Source organism: Phascolarctos cinereus, unplaced genomic scaffold, assembly GCF_003287225.1.
Source record: "Phascolarctos cinereus isolate Bilbo 61053 unplaced genomic scaffold, phaCin_HiC Scaffold_5;HRSCAF=322, whole genome shotgun sequence".
Taxonomy (NCBI): Eukaryota; Metazoa; Chordata; class Mammalia; order Diprotodontia; family Phascolarctidae; genus Phascolarctos; species Phascolarctos cinereus.
The window spans coordinates 394,925,034-394,933,800 of record NW_027555958.1 but is presented as its reverse complement, the minus strand read 5'-3'; positions in this window follow the sequence as shown (position 1 = coordinate 394,933,800).

Below are 8,767 nucleotides of genomic sequence, written 5' to 3'. Positions count from 1 at the left end.
CTGGTCACATATACTTTTTGGGCTGTTTCTAGCAACCCATCTAAAAGCCTGTTCTGCCAATTCTCTAACTTTTGCAACTTTTTATTAATATCTGGCTAGGAGTTAGTTACAAAATGTTTCCTTTAGTTTCTTTCAGTTCACTTTAATAACATCTAACTTATGAAAAGCTAACCAACATAACAATACAAAAGTTTATCAATTTGAAACAATACTAGAGGTTTAAAACTTGAAACAGGCATATTACCAATCAGGTGGTTCCAATTCTGTTGACTGTATTTCCAACTTTCCTTATATAACTAATTTAGGAATAGTTGTTAACATTTTTAGTGTCTGCCCTCTGCTAGGCATTGTGTTAGGCACCTTCCAATCATCCAGTAACAAATTTCAGATCCATACATTTTCCCAATTTACCTTAGTGCCAAACAGTGTAATAAATTCTGACTTAATCATTAAATTAAGAACATCACATTTCATTTAAAATATTTGCCAATTTGAATGAGTTGAGGCTTGTTGGGAAACATCATGGCCTGGGCAGCTGCTGAACCCAGCTGCCCCCAACAAGCCACCCGCCCTCGGAACAGCCCCCCCCCTCGTAAATTACCTTTTGTTTGTGTTCCAGTACACCAAAATAAAATAAAATAAAATAAAAACAAACAAAAAACCCCCACTTTTCTCTTTTAAGTGAGGCAGAAAAGACTAGGTGCTACTCAATCTGCCTTTTTTTTTTATCTGAGGGGGGAAAGCACCTTTTCTTTCTTGTCTTTCCCTCTGCATTCAAAACTTGGCCAGAGTTAGAATGTAGAGAGAGAATTTTATTTTATTGTTTTTTTTCAAAAGTTTCCAAACCTTTTACTCTCAAACCCTCTATTCACACTGTTCTTTCTACCCATAAACTTTCTTGCCCTCCTCCTACCTACTTATATCCCTTTGATGGACTTTGATTAAAGTCCCTTTAAAACTGCACCTATCTTTACACAGGAACACTCATTCACACCACACAGACACAAACACAAAACAGACATAGAACAAATTGCAAATCATAATTTTCTTTTTATCTTTCCCTTTATATTTTGGTAGTTCATCCCAGTTACTAAGTCTAGACCCCAAAGGACTATCAGCTAGCACATCCAGTAACTTTTTCTTGTTTCCACCTGATTTTGAATTCAATTTCCCCATCCTCCTTAGATGGCCTCTTTACCTACTCAGAGAGTCTGGGCACGCTCGTAGGGCTTCCACTCACAATACTTCAATTCCCTCGGACGTCTTATGGACCTCTTGGCTTAGACTCCAGGGAATCTGGTCACCCAGAGGGTTGCCTTTCTGGGCTTGAGACACCTTACAGGCTTCCCTGCTTAGGTTCCAAGCCTTCCCAGTCCTCTTACCTGGGTCTGTGCGCGCAAACTTACATAACCGAAAATTTCCTTCACTTCACATGAGTGGCCGCGGTGGTCTTCTAGTTACTGGTGCTGCAGAACTTTTATTTTGCTACTCTGAGATCTCCCTTCGGGCTTTTCCTTCCTCAGAGGAGAATCCCACACCAGCCGAGACCCAGAGGCTACCAGAAAAGTCTGGTGCGGTGCCTGCCTCCGAAGTTGAGTTGGGGGAGTCCCCAGAAAGGGAGTGAAATCCCGGATGATTTCCCAAAACTGTGTGGGACATGAAGACCCTTACCAATAAATTCTGGAGACTCAGATGTAGCAAAGAGAAAGATTTCTTTATTAGCTTTCTCAAGAAAGGGCACCCTCCATCCACCTAAAATGGCTCTGATGGAAGAGTGCAAGGGTGGGCTCAGAAAAGAAAGATTATATGGACCCCTAACTGTAACTCTCCCTCCCTAACCCCCTTCCTTCCAGCTGATTGGTGCAAGCCTTGAGGGCACAATCTATTCTGGAAATCTACCCAGCAACAGAGAACAAAAACAGTTTCACAAACTTGCCTGGAGACAAGGAAAGGTGGGAAGTTTTGCAAGAGCAAGCAGTTCAGATTGGGGATAGGGCAATTATTGTTGCTTGCTTAAAAAAAAAAAAAAACAAAACAGGGTCTGAGAGGGGGAGGGGGAGGGTTTTGAAAACAATACAAGGACTATTAACAAGAATTGTTGACCCTTTGAGGAGGCTTCACTTCTGAGAGATCATCTCTAACAATGACTATGGTTATACATAGTATTGTGGTCTGGGGAAAAACAAGTGTTACTGCTTGTAGTTCTTATTTTTGTTTTCTTTTGCTGGGGGGGGAGTAGAAAGTGAAGGGAGTTTTAGTTTTTTCTCCATCAAGAAAGTTTTCAGGAATCTTGTGCACAGTGGTGTTTATACTATGGCAGAAGGAAGGAAGCTATAATAGTCTTGAAAAACTCCCTGGCCTCATGGGGCACTGTTACACTGTTATATCAGGGCCCCTTTCAAAACTTTTATGAGTTCCATCTTTCTGACATGAACTAAATACCATTGTTGACAGCCCTGGTTATATCATTTCCCTGTCTTTCTCTAGCCACAGCCCTACTGTGGGGATATCAATGGAGTATGATAGTTCGGATGTGTCAAGCTCAGTCCCAGTGCTGGCAAACCTTTTAAGCTGTCAGCTGTTGGTCCAGTGTGATGGGTGGACATTACCTTGTATCCTACCCATGATGCCTGTCTTTCTCTCTTGTTCTTCCCTTGGATGTCTCCAGTCAAATCACATGGCCTCATTTTAAATACATTAAATAAAAAGATTAATTGATTTCACCATTGATTGTATCATGATTTTTCTGTAAAGAATATTTAATGCCAGTAATGGAGCTTAAGAAAAAAGTATACTGCATTGAAAAGGAAAAAAAAAAATAGCAAAAAAAAAAATAACAACAAGGTAGCACTGAATATGAAGAATTCACACTTATATAAAGAAAACCATGAAGAGAATGGAGAGAGCATGATGGAAAATATTATTTTTAGGAATAATCAAATAAGAAATAGAAGTAATATTGTGGTAGGAGTTTACTGCAGAACATCAAGCCAGAAGGAAAAAAAGGATGATTAGTTCAACAGAGAAATGAGTTCTAGAAATAGAGCATTTTTATGTGACTATTGACAGTTTTGATTTTTTTTCTGAAAACCGCCTGTTCATATCCTTTATCATTTATTATTTGGGGAATGATTCATCTTATAAATTTGCCTCAGTTCCCTATGTACTTGAGAAACGAGGCTTTCATCAGAGAGACTTGTAAAAACATTTTGCCAGCTTCTATTTTCCTTCTATTGATTGCATTTGTTTGTTTCTGCTAATATTTTTAATTTCATATAATCAAAATTATCCATTTTACTTCCCATCATCCTTTCTATCTCTTGTTTGGTCACACATTTTTCCTTATCCATATATCTGACTGCTAAAATTTTATATGCTCACCCAATTTACTGACCCTTCATACCTAAATCATGTATCCATTTTGACCTTGTCATGCTATACAGTGTGAGATTTTGTTCTATGCCTAGTTTCTGTCAAACTGCCCTCCAGGTTTCCCAGCAATTTTTGTCAAATAGTGAGTTTTGGTCCCCAAAGCTTTGATCTTTCTATTTATCAGATACTAGATTTCTATGTTTGTTTACTACTCTGTATTGTGTAACTAACTGGTCTATTCAACTGATGTACGGCTCTGTTTCTTATCTAGTATCAAATTGTTTTCATGATCACTGCTTTATAAAATATTTTGAAATCTGGTACTGCTAGGCCACCTTCCTTCACTTTTTTTCATTGATTCCTTTGCCATTTTTGATGTTTTGTTCTGCCAGATGAATTTTGTTATTTTTTTTATAGCTCTATAAAATACTTTGATAGTTTGATTGGTATGACACTGAATACGTAACTTAATTTAAGTAGAATTGTCATTTTTTATTATGTTAGCTTGGCCTACCCATGAACAACTAAGATCTACTTTTCTTTGTGTGAAGTGTTTTGTAATTGTGTTCATATAGCCCCTGGTTTGGTCAATGCAGGTAGACTCCCATGTGTTTTATAATATCTGCAGTTATTTTAAATGGAATTTCTCTTTCTCTCAATTCTAGATTTTGTCAGTTATATATAGAAATACTGATGATTTATGTGGGTTTATTTTATATAGTAATATATATATATATTAGAAATGAAAAAGGAAGATTAAAATTGAAAGGATAAATAAAATAATTGAACTAATGAATAAAATAAGAACTTGTTTTATGGAAAAAGCAATAAAATTAAATTAAAAAAACAAGGAAATTTGATTTTAAAAAAAGAAGAAGAAAACCAAATCAACATTATCAATTTAAATTTTTCTATATATCTATTTTATATTGTATATATTAATGTATTTGTATTGTATATTTATATTTGCTGAAGTTGTTAATTTTTTTTTAAATAGTTTTTTAGAGGGTGGGGCCTCCTGGTGGATTGCCCAGGGCTTGGAGCCTTGCTGCTGCTGCACTTAGACAACACTCCCCTCTCACCCCAGTGAGACTGCCCTTTCCTGCTAAGCTGCTTTCCTGTTCCCAGATCAATTCTGAGGAAGTTTTCTATTTGTTTGGAGGGGAATTTTAGAGGGCTTCAGAGGATTCCTTCCTTACCATCTTAGAGTAATGCTTCTTTTTTGAACTAAACCAGTTTGTCCTACCATTAGGTGAGTTTGATTTCAACTTGTATTGCCTCATGCATTGCAAGGGATTCACTGAAATTGGGATGCCCTCTTTTTTTTTAATAATATTTTATTATTTTCCAAATTATATGTAAAAATAATTATAAGGTTTTTTTTTTAAATTTTGAGTTCCACAGTTAAATATAAAATCTTCTGGTGGTCAAAGGAGATTGAAAAGGATCATTCAGGTAGGAGGAGAACCAAAAGTCATTAGTGTCATGAAAATGTAGAGATAAAAGAATATTAAAAAGATAAGGTTGATGCAGAGTGAAATGAGCAGAACCAAGAGAACATTGTACACAATAACAGCCATGTTGTGCGATGACTAATATTGAAAAACTTAACCCTTCCCAGCAATACAAGGATCTAAGACATCTGCAGAGGCCCCGTGATGGAAAATGCTACCCATATTCAAAGAAAGAACAATGAATGTTGAATTGCTATTTTTTTCTCTTCTGTTGAGTTTTGTTTCCTCTTTCTGACAGTTCCTCCTATTAGTTTTAATTTTTACTTACAACACCACTAATGTGAAAATATGTTTAATAGGAATATAAATGTATAGCTTATATCAGATTGTGCACTGTCTGGGGGAGGGTGGTGGGGAGAAAGGGGGAGAAAAATTTTAAACTCAAAAGCAAATGGAAGTGATTATTGATAAATCAAAATAAATTAATGAAATTTTAAAAAGAAGTAAAACTTCTCAAAAATATAATAGTAATTATACAATGAAAAAAAGAATAAGGTGATCTGTAGTAGTTCAGATGTTAAGAAGAATGAAGTGAAGTCAAGAAGACTGAAGATTGAAAAAAGGCCATTAAATTTTCTAATTAAAAGAACATTAGCAATTTTGGAGAGAGCAGTTTCTGCTAAATGATAATTTTGGAAGCCAAGATGTAGAGAATTAAGGAGAAAATGAGAGGAAATGAACTGGAGACACCTATTATAGATGGTATTCTCAAGGAATCTAGCCAAAAAAAGGAGGAGACATGGGAAAGTAGGTAGCAGGTCAATTGAGAGTATTTTTGAGAATGGGGGAGACTGTAGGCAGCAAGGTAAGCAGCAATAAACAGGGTAAGATTTAAGATAAGTGAGAGTGGTGCCACGAGGGTGACCGTAGAGAAAGCAGCTCTACTTTCCCAACATTCTCCTCCAAAAAAATTTTAAAATAATGCCTCAGATCAAATTTTGGTGTAGGAGAGACAAAAAAGGCTAGGGTAAGGCATTTTTTCTAGCCTAAGACAACATATGAGGTCTCAAAAAGAGGCCTCTGTTACCAATATGGATAATAACTTGGAGCCCACGTGGAAGTAATAGGCTGTTACTATGCTATGGGCCTTGGACTCAATAGTGATAACAGTACCAGCAACTTCAAGAGCTCTCAAGCCAGTGACAGTGAGGGAATCTGTAAACTGGTCAGAAAGAAATTATAGGGGACCCCATGCTAGCATTGGGTGTAAGACAGGGCTGTATTTGACAGCTTCATTGACTATACCCATTTCCTGGTCACAGTTCCAAGGCAGAGAGGAGAGCTTAAGGGATTAGGAGCCCAGAGAAAAACTATTGCTTGCAGCTGCAATGGATTGAGGGCCCTTCCTGGTTGAAAAAAGAGCCTATACACCACATTTCAAGAACTCATAAAGAAAAATTTCCTTGATATCCTAGAACTAGATGGTAAAATAAAAACTAAAAGACTACACCAATTACCTCCTGAAAGAGATCCCAAATTGAAAAATTTCAGGAATATTGTAGCCAATTCCAGAGTTCTAGATCAGAGAAAATACTTCAACATCTAAAAAGAAACCATTCAAATACCATTGAACCACAGTAAGAATGATGTAAGATTTAGCAGTTATTTTTAAAGGAGAAGATGACTTGATATGTGATATTTTAAAAGACAAAGGAGCTATGTTTACAACCAAGAATGACCCACCCCACGAAACTGAGTATAGTCTTTTAGAGGAAAAAATGGATATTTAAGGAAATAGAGGACTTCCAAGCATTCCTAATGAAAAGACCAGAGAGGAATTTGAGTTTCCTTTCAAATACAAGACTCAACAGAGGAATAAAAAAGTAAACCTGAAAGAGAAATGATAAGGGACTTAATAGGTTAAATTGTTCAAGATTTTATATGGAAAGATGATAGACATAACTCCTAAGGATTTTATCCTTTTAGAGCAGTCAGAAGGACCCCCACCTAAACAGAAGGCATGAAAGTGAGTTGTTTATGTTGGGATGATCTCAAAAAAAATTGGTGAGGGGAGATACTGGGAGAAAGGGAAAGGGAGAAGTCTGGAGAAAATTATTTCACATAAAAGAAGAATGCAAGGAAAAGCATTTACAAAGATGGGGAAATGGCCAGGAGTGGGGCATACAATGTACCACACTCTCATCTGACTTGGTTCAAAGAGGGAAGAATATATGTGGGTGTATATGCACACACACACACACACACACACACACACACACACAGAGTTAGGTGTAGAAATCTGTTTAAACCAACAGGGAAGTAGGTGGGAAAAAGACAAGAAGGTAGGGATAAAGGTTAAGTAGAGAGAAGATTAAGGGAGGCAGTGGTCAGAAGCAAAACAGATATTAAAGGAGGGAAAGGTGAGAGAGAATAAACAGAAGAAAATAAGATGGAGGTAAATGCATAGTTAGTAATCATAATTGTGAATGGGAATGGGATCAATTCACCCAAACAATGGAAATGGACAGCAAAATAGATTAGGAAGCAGAATCCAAAAATATGTTATTTATAAGAAACACACTTGAAATAAGAGAGACACACACATAGTTTAAATGAGAGGCTGGAGCATAAGCTATTATGCTTCAGCTGAAGTTTAAAAAAAAAAAGGCAGGTGTAGCAATTGTGATCTCAGACCAAGCAAAAGCAAATATAGACCTAATTGAAAGAGAAGTGTGGAAACTAAATCTTGCTAAAAGGCACCATAAAGAATGAAGTATATGTACCAAATGGCATAGCATACAAATTCTTAAAGGAAAGTGTAAATGAATTACAAGAGGAAATAATAAAATTATACTAGTAAAGAACTGAAACTTTCTCCTGTAGAAATCAACTAAACTTAACCATATAATAAATAAGAAAAAAGTTAAGAAGATGAATGTAATGTAATACTTTGTGCAAAAAGAAATGATCAACAGACAGATTTCAGAAAAAACCTGGAAAGACTTGTACAAACTGAGAAATAAATAGAACCAGGAAAACATTGTGCACATTATCAGCAATATTTTGTGATGATCAACTATGAATGACTCAGCACTTCTCAGCAACACAATGATCTAAGTACAAAGGACTCATGAAGGAAAATGCTATCCACATCCAGATAAAGAACTGATGGACTCTGAATGCAGACCGGCACACGTTTTTTTTCCACATACTTTATTTTTTTCTCATGTTTTTTTTTTCCTTTTGATCTGTTTCTTCTTCCAGAACTGTGACAAATATAGAAATATGTTATACATGATAGCACAAAACTGCCTACCATCATACTATTTTCAGAAAGGGGTAGGGTAAGGAAGCAGGGAAAAAATTTGGAACTCAAAATCTTGTGTAATGAATGCTAAAAGTTTCTTGATATGTAATTTGGAATTGGATATCCTAGCAATAGCAATAGAAGAAAAAGAGAAAGAATCAAAATAAGGAATAAGGTAATAAAACTGCCTCTTTTTGCAGATGATATGATGTTATACTCAGAAAATCTCAACGACTCAACTAAAAAGTCAGCTGAAATAATTAATACATTTAGCAAAGTAGCAGGATATAAAATACATACACCTAAATCATTAGCATTCCTATAAATTACAAACAAAATCCTGCAGGAAGAGATAGTAAAAGATGCCTCATTTAAAATAATTCTAGACAGGGTAAAATACTTGGGAGTATACCTGCCAAAACAAATCCAATAACTATATAAACAAAAAAAATTAAAAATATATAAATAGAATCATATTTAAATAATTGCAAAATTTTTGTTCACGGGTACACATGGGCCAATACAATAAAAATGAAAATTTTACCTAAATTAATTTGTATATTCAAAGCTATCCCAACTAAATGAACAAAAAATTGAATTAGGAAAAAAAGTAACAAAATTCATTTGGAAGAAC